Source organism: Bos javanicus, chromosome 28 (assembly GCF_032452875.1).
Source record: "Bos javanicus breed banteng chromosome 28, ARS-OSU_banteng_1.0, whole genome shotgun sequence".
Lineage (NCBI taxonomy): Eukaryota > Metazoa > Chordata > Mammalia > Artiodactyla > Bovidae > Bos > Bos javanicus.
The window spans coordinates 39656199-39677326 of NC_083895.1; the positions used below are offsets into that span (position 1 = coordinate 39656199).

Genomic DNA, 21128 nt, shown 5'->3' on the forward strand with positions numbered 1-21128 from the left:
ACTAATGAATGGGAGCTGCACCCAATTTTGTGCATTGTTTGAAATTCTCATATATGAAGTGCAGTGATCAGATATTTAGCAAAATTGCTATTTCTCATCCTAAATATATCTCATCCCAAACATTCCTATTAGTGCCAGGAAAGAGGCCAGAAGGGCCATACACATTGCCCTGGCCATACCCACTCTATTCATCAAGTGAAGAATGTGTACAAAATGGTGATTCTCAGGACATCTGCTTCAACAAAGCAAGAGTTAGTGTGTCAGTGTGTGACAGCACTGTCCTGTCCATCCACTTCAAGAGACCACACCATGGAAATTATAAATGTGTTTATGTTTGCCTACCAGATACTTTATGTAATTCAGGATACAACGTGACACCAAGATAAGGGAAGTCCCACTTTGGGTGTCTCCACCTTCCTCTGCTAAATCCAGATCCAGTGGCTGCTGAAGCCAGAAAGAGCTTAAGGTGGATTGTATGTGATTAATAGAAAAAACAAGCATTCATTCAGTCTGTCTCATACACCAACCATTATAGGGCAGAGACAAGCCTGAGAGGAACCTCTGTGTGGTAAAGGCAGAGAAATCACAAATATCTCAACAGGAGCATTGTGAAGCAATTTGTAGAGAAAAACAAAGGCCAAACATACAGCTTTTAATAGGCGGAGGTCATGACTCTCTTCAAAATAAGATTTGTTCTACTGTTACACCTTAGAAATTATCCAAATGATAAGAAAATTTACAGTTAGAAATGAGATAAAAGACTAAAGGTTATGGCAGAGAATCAATAAAAGGGAAAACACATTATAAAGAAAGTTAAGGGAAAAAAAGTTGTTTAAAGAAATAGTACAGAACTGAAAACTAAGAATTGTTAAATAGGAAAATACCAATGTAAAAACTGTATTGGAATAAAAAAACACAAAAAGCTACTTTCCTACTCTTTCTAAGATACTTTTGTTAAAGCTTTGGAACAAATAAACAGTTGGAAAGTAACATTTTTAAATGTTAAAAAAAAAAGTAAACAAAAATAATTCTACTCTTCTAAATAACAAGTGTCAGAGAGGAAATAAAAGTTTCAGTGAAAGAAAATTTAGAATATAGAAAGCAAGACATAAAAAGTATTTAAAACCAGCCAAAGTTGGACTCAGTAGTATCTGCAGAATCTTAGATGAGTTCAACACTAAACAAGAAATATGTATTTTAAATTAAGAATTCAACTGAGAAGATTAGAAAATAATATAATGTACATTTTAAAATAAAACATTTTCCATAAATGTTTGGATCACAAAATCTTTTCCTCTCCCTAAGTACCTTTGACCTCTCATTAATGTTTGGCAGAACTGTCTTTGGCAAACTGCTATTTTCAATGTCACTTATAAATAAATATGCAAAAAAATCCAAATAAAATGCTTGCAAATGGATTATACTCATATAATAAAAATTACCATAATGTCATAAGGTTTATTTCAGCAATTTAAATTTATTTTAATATTATCATATTTAGTAATCATGATGAAAAAAATCATAGAAAAGAAATCAGATATGACTCAATTTATATTCCTAAAAAAATATTTTTTTAATTAAGGGGAAAAACTTCCTTAACAATGAAAAAGTCAGTGGTCAATATTAGACACAGCAATTAAACATTAGATTCATCTTCCTTGAAAAACAAGGTCACTCTCACTATTATTACTATTAACTGAGCTGACATATATAAACATTATCTAGCAATAAGAATAAAAAAAGAAAATAGATATAAATATGGCAAAGGAACATCACAAGAATCAGAAAACAATTCAAGAATCAACAGAATGATACTATAAGCAATTTCAGTTACAAGCCTATAAACAGAATATATGGATAGGAAAAATAAGCTAAAGATCCAATGTGTAATATTAATGTAAATATACATTACCTTGAAATAAATCTAAGGGAACTACTGAATAAAATAGCATTAATTAATATTTAAATAAAATGGGAATATAATTTTTCTCTTCATGGGAAAACTCCATAGTTTAAACTTCTCAAGAATTCCTAGTTTCATTTATAAATATAATGCAATCACATAAAAAACATACCAGGAATATTTTGAAGAATACATGAATGACAATAGCCCAAAGCAGTTTGGAAGAATAAACTATATGGAAAGAATAGGGCCAGTTTATTATAAAATCAAATATGTTATAATGGTACAATTATTAAACCTATTGTGTTTATGCAGGTATAGAGAGAAGAGAAACATTATCAATAGACCAGAAACGAACTTCTAAATTAAAAAAAAAAAAAAAGAGTAGAAATGAAGGACATTTTACATTATAAATTCACTTTGTTCAAGAAATGTTGCTAGAAAATTGGCTAATTTAAAAAAGGGAAATATAGGTTCTTACCTCATAAACATACTATAATAACATACTGATGAAATAAAGAGTTACATGTAATAGATAAAACCATGAAAGACCTAAAAGAAATGTAGTGGACCAAGAATTTTCCAGGAATGAAAGCAAAGAGGAAATGCCAAATTGGATTATATATACAGAATACAATTTTAAATGGATATTTATAAAAATATAAAGTATATGATGAAATTAGGATAGTATTTGTGATATATGTTATGAAAGTTTAAATAAAGAGCTCTTAAAATAAGAAAACACCCAAATATTAACTGATTTTTTCAACAAATCTTAACTGCATGTCTACCTTTTACTAGGTAGTGTTCTAGAATGTAGCAGTGAATAAAATGACAAAGCGTGATGCTTCAGTGAGGACAAAATAAAATGGAAATAAGAGCTAATGGACAGAACATGAATATCTGCATAACCATCCACCCAACCACATACACACACAGAAAGAATTGCAGTGTGTTTGTGACAGCTTTTATGGCTGAAATATTTCATAATAGAAGTTATATACAGATAATTATTTGAGGGTTCATATATAAGAATGTTTACTAGAGCCTTTATTTAAAATAGGAAATAATAAAGTCAAATGGTCAAACAAATCATGATATATATAATGATGAAATTCTATTGAATCCTATAAAGTTGAAATACTCTCAGATATTTTTCCCAGTATTACAGTGAATTAGGTTATTGGATGAAAGTGAATTATAATTGTATAACAAATAATAAATTTATATACCCAGTGTTTCTTCCTATATTTTCCTACAGATATGCATACATACATGACTATAACAAAAATAAAAGCAATTGAAAGATAGCCCAAAATGCAGCTATGGAGAATGCTTAATTAAATTATAATAGTAAATGGACAATGTTGAATTATTAAATACTGTACTTTCAGAGAATATTGATTGCTTTAGAAAATGTTCTCAATATAAGCTATTGGAAGGAAATATTAAAATATTAAGAATGGTTATATCTGTGTGGTAAGATGTTGAGAATTTTATACAATTTTCAACATGTTCTATTTTTTTATAATGGATAATGTTTTACTTTTATATTCAGATGTTAAAAATAACTTTCAACAGTCTAATTTATGAAACCCAATTCAGTGTTTTGTAAAAAGTAATGAATGACTTTGCCTCCTATCCTTACAGTCCTAATTAGTACATTGTTTTATGATGTTTTCTTTGACTGGATTTGCCTTTTAGTTTTGGGCATGCCGCTTTGGTTTGATTAACTGGGGCTTCTGTTCTGCTTCTCTGCATCACAATTGAGTGTTTGTTGTGGAGGAGGCAAAAATAAGCAGGACAATATTATTATATTCTCCCCCGAGGCTTCCTATTTTCCAGAGATTAGACGTATTTGCTCAACAGCACCAAGTCACTGTAACAATTTCTCTCTCATTTCCCTTAAACCTGGGGGCAAATGGCAACTTCCTTGTCTGTCACTTTCCATCTCAGGAAGCGTAGGCATATTTTTCTGTTATTTAAAACTTGACAGATAGCTCCCAGCATCAAATCATCCATGAAAACTGTTGGCCTCTGGCAAAGAAAGAGCAGTGTAAGCTTTCAATATTCTGTAATAGTTGCTCAGAATAGATTTAGGTTGGTTCAAAGATTTCTTTAAAATCATAGGTGATACTGAGCTGGTTTGCAGAATTTTGTTTGTCATTAATAAAATGACATTAATAATTACTGCTCCTCGGAGCAAAGGTAAAATGTGACTGGGGGGACAGAGCAGGTTAGATAATTCTCCACATAGACGTCCCCAACGTGTACACACGTTCATGTGTTTTCAACCTCCTTTCCTGCTCTCCCTTTCTTAGACATCTATTAAGGGCTTGCTGGGCTTCTCGGGTGGTGCTAGCGGTAAAGAACCCGCCTGCTAATGCAGGAGATGGAAAGAGGCAAGTTTGATCTCTGGGTTAGGAAGATCCTCTGGAGGTGGGCATGGCAACCCACTCCAGTAATCTTGCCTGGAGAATCCCCATGGACAGAGGAGCCTGGCGGGCTACAGCCCACAGGGTCACAAAGACTCAGACATGACTGAAGCGACTCGTCATGCCCAAATGCTTACTCTGTGTGAGAGCAGTTCTAAAAGCATGACACAGTGGCAAACCAAGCAGACAAGGTCCTTACTTTTCCTGAGCTAGAGTTCTGTGAAGAAGACAGACAACAAATAAGAAATTAAATAATCTAAACTCAGTTTGTGCTTTAAAAACCTAAGGGAATAAGGAGTGGATGAGTGGGAAAGGAGGGGAGGGAGCTATTTTCGATTGGGTAACTGGAAAAACACCTTTGAGACGATTCTGCATGTATCCAAATAGGACTGAGTACTGAAAAGGAGTCACCCAAAGACCTGGACAAGGATAATGCAAGTAGAAGAAGCGGCAAATGTGAGGCTCTGAAGTGGGAGACAGGTTAACATGTTGGAGCAGGAGCAGAGAGGTCAGAGTGCCTGCAACAGAGTTAGGCAGGATGAGCACAAGGCAATGATCAGAGAGGACAGGCTGCCTAAGCCAGGTCATATTGGGTCTAAGACAGGGTATGGAATTTTGATTTTAACTTAAGTGCAATGATGCACTTAAGAGAGTCATGAAGACGGGGAGTCTGTTCAGGTTTTCTTTAAAAAGATGGCTCAGGCTATGGTGTAGAAAACTGTTTCAAGGTGGTAAGAATAGAGTTCATGGTGAAAGGACAATGGAAAATAACACTGGTGAGAGATGACAATTGGCTGGATTGGGGTGTGTGATAACAATTACAGAAAGACTGGGAAAAAATGATGATTCATTTAGTATTTTACATTTATAGTGAGATTTCTCATGTTTACCTCTAATAATCTTTAAAGTTCTTTCCAACACTAAAAATCTAAAGGTTAATGATTTATGATCTTAGGAGAATTCAACAATAACTTTTCATTTTCTAAAATCATTATTATATATTTGATAGTAGAACTGTACTCTGTACATCTATCTCAGAACATATCCATTTTAAAATGTTTTCAGATTTTTAATTTCAGAGAATTACTCCATGAATATTAGGCATCTTTGCTGTTTCAGATACTAGAGATCAATTTTAGATTGGAATTAGTTGGTTTTAATTTATATATCAAATTGTGCTTTCAATCCCATACTCCCTGGAGCTAGAATACATGGCTGTCTTCTGAGCCAGGATAAGTCTGAAGTGGTGATAATCTGTGTAAGAGAGCTGACTGTTGTGATATGGGTAATAAATATTGAGGAGCAAAATTTCAGATTCCTTCCTTATTGTTCTAAACAACTGATGCTTTGCAAAATTATATGATGATCTTTTAAATTGTAACCAACATTTATTCCTTCAACAATTTGGTAACATTGGTTAATAAAATAGAAATCGTCCCAAATCTTCACTGCTTATAGTAATTTTCTGAGACAAAAAAACAATAATAATAATAAACAAATGTGTGTGTAAATGTGTGTGGGTGTGGACAAGCGTCATGAAGGATATGAATGGACCATGATGGCACACAGCAGGGATGATTTGGCACCCACTTACGAAGATGGTTATGGAAGTCCTCTCTCGGGAGGACATATGTAAGTCCACACATGCTTTAGCCGTGTGAGATAAAGTGGGTGCAACATTCCAGGCAGGGGGGAATTATGTCCACAAAACTTCTTAGCTAGCAAGTCTTTAGCAGTTCACAGAAGAGAAAGAAGGCCAAGGAAGCTACAGCCGAATAGGTAAGTGAACCTTTGAAGAGAAGTCAGGAGTTAGATCAGAGTAGAGATGGGATTGGTATTGAAACTTTCTAAATCCTGTGCTTGTCCCTGCTATTCCTTTCATAGTTCCCAACTCAGACAGCATCTCAGCTACCTGGGAATTAACAGTGGGTTAAGAAGTCAATAATCTCCTTTGAGTATTTACACTAAGATGGGTTCCAAAACAGGAAAATTGTTTCGACTCTATGTTAGAATGGTGGTAAATTTGAATAGAAATAAGTCTTTTAAATAAAGGATCGCCTTAAGCGACTGCATTAATTACTGCCATCAGAACCATTAAGGTGACTAAAAACTTGTTTATACAAATGGATGTACAGGGAGCATTTTTTTTATTTCCTAAATATCTGCTCATTAGTTTTCAGAGGAAGCAGAAATGGTTCCAGATATTCTTTGTAAACAAAAGTTGGAAAGAAATAGCTACTGAAATTGTATTAAATACCTACTTTATAACAGTACTAAAAAAGGGGGGCAAATTATTCATAGGTTAATTAATTTGTGTCACCTTGGGGGAACTGTTATAAACTCATCAGCAAAATATGTGATTATAGCAAGTGAAAGTCACCTGTTAGGAGAACATCAGGCGTTTTGTTTTTGAGATCCAGACTTCCTTTTTTCCCTCGAATAGAATTTTCAGAATCCTGTCCTCTGAAGGGACTGGGATGACTTTCCAGGGGATGGTGGGCAGATGTTGAAAGCTTTGATGGTGGAGGGAGAGGATGCAGTCTGAGAAAATGTTTTCAGATTAGAAGGCAGGCAGGATTTTGTGGGTGCATGGAGGCAGCAGAGTACCCCGCAGGAGTCAGGATCAGTCAAATGAAAGCTGCTGGCTGTCTATTTGTTCAGCTCTCGGCTTGGGTGTCCAGTACATCATCTGAGGTCAACAGAGAGCACCTTTGTGACGATCAGTGCCGTGGAAACTCCCAGATCCAATGTAACATTCTACATGTAATCAAGTAATAAGAAGGAATGGGAATTTCAGAGGACCAAAGCCTGGGCCTTTCTCATACTTTCATATATCTGGCCCACAGCACTATTTCATGTATAATACAAACCAGGGAAGGAAAGCACTGAAGAATTACTATGCATGGACTTCTCCTTGACTCTGGGAAGTGATGATATGCGATGGATTGGTTCTAGTTTTTTAACAAATAAAGATTTTAAAAATAAAAATGTATAAATACTTAATGTATCATATGATTAATAGCTAATATATACCAATATTAAATATTTGCTATAATCCTATAAAGAAGATATTATTATACCCACTATACAGATAAAGAAACAAGGTTCAAAAATAGTTCATGACTTGCCAGACTATGTAAGTGTCAAAGTGAGGATGAAACTAAGACCATTCTCTCTACTTCTCCTTTGCCTTCTATATATATTGACATAAGCATACAGATATATATAAACACATATTGAATATAAACATACACAAATATTTGTAGCTTTTACCCACATGAACCTTTCTTTCTCTCCCTGTAATTCTCTTCTTTGCTTTCTATCTTCCCCAGCGGATGCCTTTGTTTATATCCCTCTATTCAGATGCAACTGAAACTACTCCATCATCCTTATTTGCCCACGTATTCTCTTTGAATATAACAAGTTTCAGGGCAGGGATAGATTTTTCTGAATAATAAACCAAATTTTTAGTTTTGATATCTTGGGATGAAGGAAAACGGTTTTGTAAGGAGGGGAAGAAAATGTAAGAATTAAGAGAGAGACAGAGAAAGTAGGGCCACAGGAGGGTGACTCTGTATGTGAAGGGAATGAGACTCTAAGAACAGTCTTAGTCACTTGAGAACATTCTTATGTCTCAAAAGGCTACTACATTTTTAGAATTGGGATATCTGAGATTAGATGCAAACTTGCATCCTACTCTATGTTGTAATAGCTCACTGAAGCCCTCAAACTGTAAGTCTGCCGATGACAATCCCAGTTTTAGAAACAAAACCCAACATCCCAAGAAACCACTCTGACTCAGGCAAATTGGTCACCTCTGTAATATTCTTCCAGAGACAACTGGTCCCAGTCTGATTATGGGAAAATATCAAAGACACATACATTTAGGGATAGTTTGTATATTGTATATACTTTGGCCAATGCCCTTTAAAAATTTCAAGGAAAAAATATTAAGAAACTGTCACATATTAGATGAGATTAAGGAGATAAAATAATGAAATAAAACATAGCATTTGAGGTTTAATTGTGTTTCCGCAAAATTCATATGTTGATGTCCTAACCCTCAGAATGTGACTGGTTTTTGTGAAGGAATCCTTAAAGTCATAATTAAGATTAAATGAGGTCATTAAGGTGAGCCCAAGTCCAGTAAAATTTGAACCCTTTGGAGAAGAGGTTATGACACAGACACACACAGAGGAAAGGCCACACGACGACAGAGGGAGAAGGTGGCCATCGCAGGTCAAGAAGAGAAGCCTCAGGAGCAATCGACTGTCAACACCTTGATCTTGGACTTCTAGCCTCCACAACTCTGAGGAAACCAATTTCCGCTGTTCACACCACTCGGTTTACGATACTTGGTTATGGTAGTCATAGAAATTAACACACCAGGTGTCCTGGATTGGATTTTGGAACTAAAAAGACACTAGTGAAAAAAAAAATGGAGAAACCTGAATAAGATGTGTAATTTAATAGTATTATACACATGTTAATTTCTTAGTTTTGATAAACGTACAAGATGCTAAGATGGGACATGTTAACATTCAGAGAAAGTAAGTGAAGAGGACATAGATCTATGCCCTGACAAGCATATGTCTTGTCTTTCAAGGCAATAGAAATAAAAACAAAACTAAACAAATGAGACCTAATCAAACTTTCAAGACTTGTACAGCAAAAGGAAACCATAAACAAAATGAAAAGATAACCTACTGAGTGGGAGAAAATCATTTGCAAATGATGCAACTGACATGGGCTTAATTTCTAAAGTATGCAAACAGCTCATAACCATAACGACAAAAAAATTAACAACCCAAATGAAAAATGGCAGAAGACCTAAATAGACATTTATCCAAAGAAGGAATACAGATGGCCAATAAGCACATGAAAATATACACAACATTGCTAAGTATTAGACAAATGCAAATCAAGGCTATAATGTGGCACCACCTTCACAGTGCTCATAATGGCCACCATTAAAAAGTCTACAAATAAAAATGCTGGCGAAGTTGTGGAGAAAACAGAACCGTTAATATTTGTTGATGAGAATGTAAGTTGGTACAGCCACCATGAAAAACAGTATGGAGAGTCCTCAGGAAAGTAAAAACAGAATTACCATATGATCTGGATCCCATTCCTGGGCATGTATCAAGACAAAACTATAATTTGAAAAGATAGATGTACCCCTATGCTCATAGCAGCACTGCCTACTACAGAAAGGCATGGAAGCACCTAAATGTCTGTAAACAGACAAATGGATAAAGAAGATACAGTGCATACATATAATGGAATATTACTCAGCCATAGAAAAGTAATAATGCCATTTGCAGCAACATGGATGCAACTAGAGACTATACTAACTGAAGGAAGTCAGAAAGAAAAAGACAAATACCGTATGCTATCTCTTATATGTAGGATCTAAAATATGACAGAAATGAACCTATCTATGAAATAGAAATAGGCTCACAGACATGCAGAACTGACTGATCGTTGCTAAAGGGGTGGAGGTTGGGAGAGAAATGGAGTGGGAGATTGAGATTAGCAGATGTAAGCTTTTGCATACAGAATGGATAAAACACAAGGTCCTACTGCAAAGCACAGAGAACTAATTTTAATATCCTATGATGAACCATAATGGAAAAGAATATTAGAAATATATACATATGTGTTTATGTGTGTGTATATATATGTGTGTGTGTATAACAGAATTACTTCGCTCTTCAGCAGAAATGAACACACTGTAAATCAACTATGTACTTCAATAAAAACTGATAGTTATTACAAAGATAAAAATAAAGAGTAAAAAGTGAAAAAAGAAGATAATAAATTCTACCTTTATCAAGTGAAAGACAGCATTTTAAGTGCCATGAGAGGACTCTGGAGAGAGCAGCACGTGAGGTTAAACCATGGAGGTCAGGCAAGGAATGCAGAAGTTTTGACTTTACATCTGAGTTAAGTCAGCCGCAACTCAGCACTAAGCATGAACTCTAGGAGGTGAGGTGGATAAAATATCTAATGTACTTAACTGAGACCACACTTAAAACATTTTTTTTCCCCCTGCTGAGACATGAACAGAGAATTAGATGGTGCATTGCTTGAGAAATATTTTTTTTAAAAAATGAGATCTAAATAGCTGTAAAAATTGAGAGCACTCCTGAGGCTCAATAAGGATCCAAACTCATGTTATAGGATTAAAAAGTAAAAATCATTTCATATCTTCATTCATAAATAGTGTGAGTTGTCATTAATTGCCATAATCCAAATGTCCAATCTGATAGATATGTCCCAGGAAAATCAAGTATGTCTGAAATGCTTCTGAAATCTTCTGATTTCTCCTGGATTGATAACCACTCATCTCTATGAATAAAGCCACACTTCAAAATGTCTCAGTTCTGGACACTAGTAATCTCAGTATTTATATAACAATCTCTTTTGTAAAACTCCTTCTACAAGAATGTTACAAGAACACATTATATATGACTCCAGCTCCTTTACGTAGATAGGGAACTCATCGGCATTGAGTTCATTTAAGAAGTGGACTCAGGAACAAATTTGGAACCTGTAATATGCCGTCTGAGGAGACCCAGGGCTGGAAACATTGTGTATAGCAAGGAGCCAGGCCTGTCTTGTCAGGTGGTCCAGACTGTTAATCAAAGATCTAAAGTATATACACTGTAAGGAAGGGCTGTCAGTTTCCCCATGTATAAAATTATCATAATTCCTATACCATATATATTATTGGTTTAAAGAGAAATAATCTTAAAAGTGTTTGGAAAATTAGATCTTTAAATATTAACGGTAGTCTTCTTTCTCCCTGCCCCTAGAATTTTATTTTATCCATTGTCTGTCTACTGTGGACAAATAGGATGTTCCACTCCTAACAAGTCAGAGAAGAATAACAGGGCAAAACAGGAAAAAGCTACAAATAAAGATTTGACTTTCTGTCTTGAAAATATTCCCTTGGAGGGGATTTGAGCCATGGGAGAATCTGATGATAGTAAGAGAATTTACTTTACTGATGTTAGAAAAGGTCCTTATGGGAACCAGGGGGAAAGGCTGGGGGAAGCACAGAGAACTAATTATATGCAAAGGGTTTTTTAAAAGAATCCTGTCCAGTCCTTCTGGCCAAACCCCAGACTTGGCCATAGGAGGAGGGATGACAGAGCCTGAGTGAGGTGAGGAGAACCCTCCTTGGGACAATTAAGGGGGCAGCTCAGAGCTGAAAGTTGGAGACTCAGAGGGGAAGAAGGACAACTCTTAAGTGGGGCAGTGGTGGGAGAAACCCAGACAGAAAGTCAGAGCAGAAGGGAGATAAAGGGACACATGAGAGAAGACAGGGAGCTTCTAAACGGAGACTCATTATATACAAGGGGAGTGATTAAACAAGTAAGTATTTTAGAATAATAGGAGCCAGCTACCTTGCATTTTGTGAGGGGAGGTACAATTATGAAAAGAGAAAACAAGAATGGATTCTATTGGGTTTCACTGGAAACTGAAATACTGGTGTGAACTTACAGTTTTCAATCTAAATAGAAATAGAACTAAACTGAGGTACATGTGTGTGTGTATACATTACTTCCCCAGCTCTCTCCATTGAGAGGGCCTGGGACTAGGCATGCTCCAGTATCTATGAGCACACATACTGCTCAGGTCTCAGTTTCCAAATAGTGGGTTGACCAGAAAGTCCGTTCAGGTTTTTCCATAACATCTTATGGAACTTTTCAGCCAACCCAATATGTTCCTCTAAAAGAACATGGATTCCTTAGAGAAAGGACTGAATATAAGGCCCAGTAAGACATATTCCTGAGTGAGCACATACAAACCTATCTTCCTAATTCTGTGTAGTCTTGCATGGTATACCATTATAAGAATGAACTGTAGTACATTTAAACATTTTCCTGTTGATTAAAAAATTAGGTTTCATTCAGATTTTTGTTACTCTAAATAATACTGCAGTGAAAATTCATATTTAAATAACTCAGCATACTTTGTATTAAATATATCTGGGGCATATCTCATAAATATCATACTGTACTTTAATTGTTCAAGAAAAATCCAAATATAAAAGGGTAACATTTCACAAAGGGAAGATTACTATTTTTACTTTCTTTTACTGCTTGCTCGTAAAATACTATAATTATCAGCCAAAATCAAATGCAACTTCAGAACAAGGGTAATAAAAACTGCATTCAAATGTCATAAATATTTTATTGGGCATTTAATTTCCCATTTATGTTTTTATAACATTTACTTCGGGGATATGGGCACCAAGGACTTGCCTTCAAATGGGAATACTTTTCTTCAGCACATAAGTGCAGATTAATCATGAAACTGTAATGAAAATTGAACCTTTGCATTTCACAGATGAGAATTTTAAATATTGACAAAGGCAAGGATTAAATATTATAGTCGTAGCATTTTAGATATAAAAGAAATTGAATACTACAAATGTGCCTACTCTTCAAACCACAGTAGGTTTTATTAATATTCAAAGAATATAAGAAACAAGATTAAGAAACAAAGGAAAGAAATTTCTGAATTTCCTGGAAGCTACAGCCAAAATGGAAACACAGGCAAGTATAGAGTCAGTCACACATGCCTGCACGTATGCACAGATGTATTTTCTATTTAACAGCCAGGAACGTGCTCTACTTGCTTCTGTGTGTGTTTCAGAGACTGGTATGAAAGTCTGGAACACGTGTACACCTGTGGAGGATGCATGTTGATGTATGGCAAAACCAATACAATATTGTAAAGTAAAAAAAAAATTAATTAAAAATTTATATATATATATATATTCCAAAAAAAAAAAAGAAAGTCTGAAAAGCACATTTCCCAAAATATTCCCAAGAGATTCTAGTTTACGTTCCATCCATGAGAGCTTTAACGCCACAAGTTTTAGAAGTGGGGAGAGTGGTGGAATCTTTAGTATATTGGAACACTGGGTTCGGGCAGTCCACATACCGGATCGTGGCAGCAGCTCCCCCAAACCTCCCAGGCAATACCTGCTTTAGGATGACAGGATCTGGTGGTATCCTTGCACAGTCATACAACTGCTTGTTTCCCTGAGTTCACTACATTTTTTTTCTTTCTTTCTAATTTTCACAATGCCATCCCTTAGAAATATTTTGTGAGTACCTAATTTCTTGTATTAAATCCCTGAAATATTTACAGAAGCAAACCTTGATTGATGAAACAGGTGGGGCTATAAAAGTTTCAATAAATAGTCACTAAAAACTTGGAACCTCAGATTGATTATATGGCAGATATATTTAATGTTCAGTTACTATCCAGGTGCTCCTACATGCTTTCTATCTTCCTTACAATTAAGTGGAGCCTGAGGTCTAATCTGTTCTAATGGGCTCTTGAGAGGAAGTTACGGACAACTGTGCTTCTGGCATAAAACCCAAGGCATTAAATGGCTATTAAATCATTGTGTTGTCCAGTTCCTATATTTCTATGGGCAAAGCAGGGTTTTGTCCTCAGGGATCACTTATTTACCTACTTCAGTACTTTGAACAATGCTGCACTGAGACCCTGAAGTTAGAGCCAATGCAAGTGAAGGGTGATTCTTTTACCCTTTTTTATTTTACTTAAACTTTGAAAGCAAGATAAATGCATTTCATACTATAAAGATTTACTCTTCATAGCTACATATGCATAGTTACACATGTATGAAACCAAATATGCACCGCTTATAAGAGAGCATAAAATCGCTTTCATCTGATGTTATTGGACTAGTTTCTATGGACAATAAATAAGTCCTTGAGATATGAAGTTAAGACATTTATGAGTACTGAAAACTCTACAATTATTCCTTTACTTGACAATTATCTTTTTAACCCCCTTGTTGTACCAGATATTGCTTTAGAGATATTAATGTGCTCTCACATGTATTAGTTGGCCTCAGCTACAATAACAAAACACAAATCCAAGAGAAAGGTTCCAGAGGGCTTTGTTTCTCATAAGACCTTGCTTGTGCACTTGTCGATGGCAACTATGTGCCATGTTCTTTCATGGCCTTTACTTTGTGTTTACAAAAAGAGTAAACTCTGGTGTTTCTTCCTTTACTTACAAGGACAGCAGACCTTAGAATGAGGGCCTCACCCTATGACCTCACTGAACCTGTATTACTTCCCTGAAGGTCCTATCCCTAAATACAGCCCACAAACAAAATTATCAGAGTTTTATTTTCTCAAAAGAGGTCTACACTGAGGAAATTGTAAAACGTTTGCTTTCCAGAATAAAGTAATATTTCAGAAAAGCACGGTTTCTAAGATTTTAAATACCGCTCCTACAAATAGAATTCCAAATGCAGGTCTTCTAATTTTTAACATTAAAATTAATTTACATAAATTCTATAAAAGTAGCTTTGTGAACTTAATGATGCAAGTTTTTTTCTAGTTTTTGCCTTCTAACACAATTTTATTGCTGCATTTGCCTCTCAATTTCAAGATTTTAACTGGAGCCTATTATACAGAGTGAAGTAAGCCAGAAAGAAAAACACCAATACAGTATACTAACGCATATATATGGAATTTAGAAAGATGGTAGCAATAACCCAGTATACGAGACAGCAAAAGACACACTGATGTATGGAACAGTCTTTTAGACTCTGGGAGAGGGAGAGGGTGAGATGATTTGGGAGAACGGCATTGAAATATGTATAATATCATATATGAAACGAGTCACCAGTCCAGATTCAATGCACGATACTGGATTCTTTGGGGCTGGTGCACTGGGACGACCCAGAGGGATGGTATGGGGAGGGAGGAGGGAGGAGGGAGGAGGGTTCAGGATGGGAAACACGTGTACGCCTGTGGCAGATTCATTTTGATATATGGCAAAACCAATACAATATTGTAAAGTTTAAAAATAAAATAAAATTTAAAAAATATATATATTTTCAAACTCTCTGTCTTTAAAATCTAAAAAGTATTCAACATATGAAAAAGTAAAAACTCAGCACTTAAAAGTTACTTGACAGGTCATGCACTTGTAATCTTTGATATTAAGCAAGTACTGAAACAAAGTGAATCTGACATTTTGTTGGACAGGCATGTATTAAGTAGCATCTACTCTTTTGACTTTACATATTGTATCAGCTGGATTCATTAATTATGCCTGCGGTTTGGGAAGTTTCCAATCCACTGTTATTCTGGCACATGTCAAAGAATATATACATTTTTAACTACAATGTCAAATAAAAATCTGCAGAAGAAAAATTTCAGGTCCCAAGAGAACAGTGATATTTTAAAACAGAAAGATTTATTATAAAATGAAATGCCCCTTACTCTATGCAGATAGAAAAAAAAATTGATTGCTTTATATATTATCTAATTATTTTGTGACCATTTTGTGACTAATTTATTTGCGACCAATAAAACAAAGAGAAAATATTTCTTCATAGGCCCCCTTTTTAATCCTCTTCTATAAAATTATCTTTAATTCTAGGGAATCTGGACTACTACAAAAAACACCATGGACTGGGTGACTTAAGCAATAAACATGTAATTCTCATAGTTCTAGAGGCTGGAAATCCAAGATCAGAGTGAAGCAAGATTAGGTTATTGGTGAAGGCCCTCTTTCTGGTTCAAAGATGGCTATTTTTTCGTTTTATCTTCACAAGTTGGAGGAAGGACTCTCTTCCATGTCTTATAAAGATATGAACAGTGTCTTGGGACGCCAATTCTCATAATCTAATTACCTTCTAAAGGCCAGTCTCCCAATACCATCACATAAGGCTTCACCATATAGATTTTTGGGGACACAAACATTTAGTCCATGACAACTCCTAACATAAAGTTTTAGGTGTGCTTATAGTTTCAATGTTTTATTTAATGAGCATATATTATTTTCTTTTCATATTATTGTGAGAATAATAAAATTAAGACTTTTTAAATAGTCTATTGCTTTTTAAAGTCAAATGTCATCTTTTACCTCTTTTAGTCTTTATTGATGATTCACAAACACTAGAGTACATAAGAATCCTTTGTGGGTTTTATGAAAATACAGATAGCTATACTCCTTCCCCAGACGTTTTCAATCATAGATCTGGAGTAAGAAGTTTATTTTCACCTTTCTGTATTTTCCATCTTCTTTCTTTGTCTCATTCTAGATAATTTCTTCATATGTAATTAATTTATTCTTAGTTATATCAATACATTAAAAAAATTACCTGCAGTCTATTTTGTTTTATCTAAATAGACAATCACATCTGTCAACAGCAGAATTTTTGTTTCAGCCCCAAACCCCAGTTCCTTACAACTTTTTGTTTTCACATGTTGGCTAGAATTGCCATTGTTGTTGCTGTTGAGTTGCTAAGTTGCATCCAACTCTTTGTGACTCATGGACCATGACCTGCTAGGATCCTCTGTCCATGGGCTTTCCCGGGCAAGAATACTGGAGTGGGTTGCCGTTTCCTTCTCCAAGTAAATATTTCAAAATGAACAAAGGTTTGGCTCATTTTGAGAACTGCTTTACTCTCAATCCATACTCATATATTGTGCTGTTGTGTAGAAAACTCAAACCCTACATTTTTCTTGGGTCATTTCTTTTTATACCTTCTAGCACTTCTGTCCTTCCAGGAAAGAAATTCCATCCAACACCATCTTCCTGTCATGCCATCTTGGAACTGAGTTTCCTTTATACCAACTACTTCACTAGTTGTATCAGATCTCTATTGTCAGGTAACAAGATACTACAAACTTAGATTCAATCAATCTACATTTACTGGCTCATGGTTTTCATTGGTCTGAAGTTTGAGCATGAAGGAGCTAGATGGTCTGCTCAAGATTTTACAAGGTTGCCATCAAGCTGTAAACTGGGTTATAATCCCACCTGGAATCTTGACTAGACAAAATACTTGCTCCCAAGCTCATACAGGTTATTGGCAGAACTGATTTCTAATGTCTGAGTTAGACTCAGACTAACTAAGTCTCAGACAACTAAGTCCTCAGATGTTAGAAGCTACCTGCATTTCCCTGTCCAGACTCAAGATGGTTGGGAGCCGGGAGTGGTTATTCAGGGTTTCATCTCAGAGGGTGACAATCATGGTGGCCATCTGAGAACTTGACCTGCTACAAAAGACTTCCTCCAATAGCATCTTCTATGTATTTGGCTCTGCATGATAAAATCATGTTCCTTGCAGCACTAACAGCTGTCCTCCTGGTTCCTGTCCCACCTCAGGGTATAGGCCTAGTTCTTGGTCTCAGTCCCCTCCAAAATGTGCCTGTCTAGCATTAGACCAAGCAGTATGTCCCAAGCCCCCATCTGTATGGTAAATCTGAAGTAGTAGACAAGAACCCAGAATTCAAATCAGACAAAATTGCTTTCTCATTCTGGCTTGAGATTTGAGATATATGAAAGTTTACAAGTGATTTGCTCTCTCAATCTCAGTATAATAATCTATTCTCAGTGAGGAAAATATACAAATCAGGACATGTTAATGCAATAAGAGCATTTAGCACCTGACATGTACCCCATCACTGATAATTTTCTTCTCTTAATTTTCCACCTTCTGTATATGATAAAGGGTTTATTTGGATATAAAGCAAAACTAGACAAAAAAATCACATGAACATCTAGTGTTGTATTACACCAGTGACTTGATAACATGTTCTTCGCCCTTTATAAGTTAAAATCGAAATATGAGTCCCCGTTATATGCAAAACATTTTGCCCAATGTTATCCATTGTTTCATTCTCTATTTTAACTACACATAAATTCATATCTTTACTAATAGACTAATTACTTAGTAGATTGATTAGTACATTTGTTGAGATGCTCATCAAGATAAGAACAGATGTGTATTTGGATGTTAAACCTTAATGTTAAAAAAGAAAAGTGCACAGGAATTATGATCAACTAGTGGTTACTTTCATATTAGACAAATGCAAATCAAAACTACACTGGGGTACCACTTCACAACACTGGTCAGAATGGCCACCCTTAAAAGGTCTACAAATAATAAATGCCAGAGAGCGGGTGAAGAAAAGGGAATACTCCTACACTGTTGATGGGAATGTTAAGTTGGTATAGCCACTATGAAAAATCAGTATGGAAGTTCCTCAAAAAATTAAAAATAAAACTATCGTAAGATCCAGCAATACCACTCCTGGGTATGTATTCAGACAAAACTCTAACCCCAAAAGATGTATGAATCCCTATGTTCATAGCAGCATTATTCATAATAGCTAAGATATAGAAACAACCTAAATGCCCTTGGATGAGTGTATAAAGAAAATGTGGTATACTACTTAGTCGTAAAAAAAAAAAAAAAAGAAAAGAATGCCATCAGCAGCAACATGAATGGACCTAGAGATTATCATCTGAAATAAGTCAGAAAGAAAAAGACAAATACCATATGCTATCACTTCTATGTGGAATCTAAAATGACACAATTGAATCTATGAAATAGACTCACAGAAGAGAGAACCGACTCGTGGTTGCCAAGGGGGCGGGGCTTGAAGGAGGGGTAGCGTGGGAGGTTGGGGTTAGCAGATGTAAGCTATTACGCATGGAATGGAAAAACAACCCAGTCCAACTGTATAGCAGAGAGAAGTATATTCAGTATCCTATGATAAATCATAGTGGGAAGGAATATAAAAAAGGATGTGTAATATGCATAACTGAATCATTTTGCTGTACAGCAAAAATTAACACAACATTGTAAACCAACTATACTTCAATAAAACAAGTTGTTAATTTTATAGACTTGTGATGATGGTTGAATATGGTAACTTGCCCTGATGAAAATTATAGCAGACAAAGGGTTCAATTCAGTAAGAAAATAACTATAGTTACTAGTAACAGAAAAGAAAGTTAGAAGTGGCTCCTTTTTTCCTTCACGTGAAAAACTGTCTTGCATTGAGAAGCCCCAAAAATGACAGATAAATCTGTGGCAGTTAAGAATCAGAGTTCAATTAACAAGGTAACAGGAAACAATGCTTGATACAGTGACCTTTAAGATATAATTATGTCTGCAGAGTGCACTCAACATACCATGATAGGGGGGTGGTGCCTAGAGTTACCATATTAAAAATGCCCTCAAAAGAAGAGAGCTTGGGAAACATTCTCAGTTACTAGCTCCCCCTAGTAACAGCCTGGGGATTGAGTAGACACTGCCTGGGCTTGCCCAAAGCATGGCCTCGTACTCTGTTCTCTTGGGATAAATTCTCTCATTAATTGTCCCTTTGTCTCCTGTGTTTGCTTTTTGGAAGTCTACTTGTGTATTTATGTATCATGCATGTCTTTTATACTCCAAAAATAACAGAAGCATACATCCATTTCTATTCTCATTTATGAAACATCTCTGAGGTCAGACTACCATATCCTCTTATATCTCAGTAGCCAGAATATAGGCACAAGGATATCATGCAGTGGGAGCTAGAAAATGTAATCTTTCAGTTGGGCACGTTGTTATCTTTAATAAATGAGAGCCCTCTCATTAAGGAACAAGAGGAGATTAGATATTAGGAAAATAACAGTTGTTGCCATAGAGCTCATTATGTTATCAGAAATTCTTCATAAAAATGGATACAATGTGATGGAATATAGTTACTAGGATAGGAACTTGATTAAGATAATCATTATAGTTGGAGTAATTCCCCATCCTCGGGAGCAAATTACTTCATTTGGAAGAATTATACAGCTATTATGGTACACAGTTCCACAAAGTATCATCACTATTTGGCACCCTTGAATGTGTAGACCACAGTAAGATCTCAGTGACACTCATGGACAGGAAAGAATTAAGCTAGAGATCAGAGATGGATGCTCAATTGGAGATCCAAGCGGGAACAGCATAGATCAAATTGTAATGCCTAATGTATCTTTGGTAAGTTAGAGGTTGATCTAGGGAAGTTATAATCATCATGTATTTTTGTGAATATGGTTCATTTATAGTGGGCTCATACTAAGTCAAGTGAGGCTACTAATTTCTAGATGGTTGTAGAAATCCATCATTGAAAATATCCAGAGGTCCAGAAATGTTCAGTAAAGAATAACAAAAGTTAGCTGTGGATTAGTGCCCAGGTCAATCAGGTAGACTGAGGTCCCTGCAGATAAGCTAGGATAGACTTCAAAAAAAAATCAAGTTAAATCTAAGCTATGAGAAAACACAAAGATAGTGTCAGTAGGGCATCAGCTCAGTTTTATAAAATATTCCTAGGTGCTTACCACTGAAAGATCAGACATTCCATTTATGATCTTAAAAAAATTCAAGTCCTCTACTCTCTATTCTTCCGGTAAAGTCACCTCATAGAGGTAACATTATTTGTAACTTCATTTATTTGCTCCCAAAGCATATATAGTCTATTCTTGCCTACAGCATTTATTCATAGGTTTAACACTCACCCAGAAAGGGAAAATATTGTAACTGAATGATAAGTGAAACCAATGCAAAGCTTAGGTTATGATACCTCAGTTCTCCTGCTGACCATTAACTACTGAGATTTATGTTATGATGTCCCCTCATTGGATTCTTTATTTTTCATCTATAAAATGAAGGGTTTTGAATTTATGACTTCTAGCATCTCTTCTCACCTGAACCTTCCGTAAATCTCGGTATTCAAAAAAAACAAGAAAACGTTTTCAGTTCTTTTTAAAAAATGGGATTCCTTTATACAGTTCTCTCTATATTCTATTCTCTTATGTGGTGAGAGTGCACTTCTTCATATTATGTAAATAAACCCTGTGTTTGTTCATCATCTTCAGGAAAGAGCCCCAGAGGCCATTTCTATAATTACATAAATGTGGTCTCATCTGAACTTTCAATGGCCATATACAGTAGAGGT

The 21128-nt window shown here is 35.4% G+C and overlaps 1 long non-coding RNA gene across 3 annotated transcripts in view; it reads right to left on the reverse strand.

Annotated features, from left to right (window-relative positions):
• Window positions 1–21128, reverse strand: part of LOC133240529 (uncharacterized) — a 597238-nt gene that overhangs the window by 16466 nt on the left and 559644 nt on the right. For 2 of the 3 annotated variants that reach the window (XR_009734248.1, XR_009734249.1), the window contains exon 1: window positions 6719–10430. The exons of the other annotated variant lie outside the window; for it this stretch is intronic. This is a non-coding gene — a long non-coding RNA (uncharacterized LOC133240529). Of the gene's footprint in view, window positions 1–6718; window positions 10431–21128 lie in introns of those variants that run through there. 3 annotated transcript variants of the gene reach the window in all.